The sequence below is a fragment of the Etheostoma spectabile genome, chromosome 23 (assembly GCF_008692095.1).
Source record: "Etheostoma spectabile isolate EspeVRDwgs_2016 chromosome 23, UIUC_Espe_1.0, whole genome shotgun sequence".
NCBI lineage: Eukaryota > Metazoa > Chordata > Actinopteri > Perciformes > Percidae > Etheostoma > Etheostoma spectabile.
Genome location: NC_045755.1, coordinates 17,707,938 through 17,708,384, shown reverse-complemented (window position 1 = coordinate 17,708,384; position 447 = coordinate 17,707,938). Strand labels below are relative to the sequence as shown.

Sequence of the window (447 nt, the reverse complement as noted above, 5' to 3'; positions counted from 1 at the left end):
AAATGAAGACATGTTGGTCATGCATTAAATTTGTGGTTCATGCATTAAGTTGTTTTGCAATACTCCTTTTCTCTAAGATAGGGTGTTCTGGTACCCAGCTCAGAAGCAGGATTGATGGTTGTGTCTGGTTGTAGTTCCTTTTACAGCCCAACTGAACGTGCAGCAGGTCATGTAATCTTTTCTCTGCAGGTCCTGAAAAGGTCATAAACTTTCAGTCACATAGCAACTGAAAGATAACGAATAAGGAACATATCACACACGAACACACACCAACATGTCACATCACTGTGACCAAGAGGCCCCACCCTTAGTGAATAAGGCCAGGGGTGCAAGAGCCAAAGAGACAGACAAATTTGGGGTAGAGCTGTGTTAACTTGATCTCTGTATTTTATCTCTTAGAATATATTCTACGTAATAAAAAGGATTCACACATCAACATCTGAGATT

At 40.5% G+C, this 447-nt stretch overlaps 1 protein-coding gene across 1 annotated transcript in view; it reads left to right on the top strand.

Annotated features, from left to right (window-relative positions):
* dclre1c (DNA cross-link repair 1C, PSO2 homolog (S. cerevisiae)) overlaps positions 1 to 447 on the top strand; it is a 13,077-nt gene that overhangs the window by 1,244 nt on the left and 11,386 nt on the right. The window lies entirely within an intron of this gene.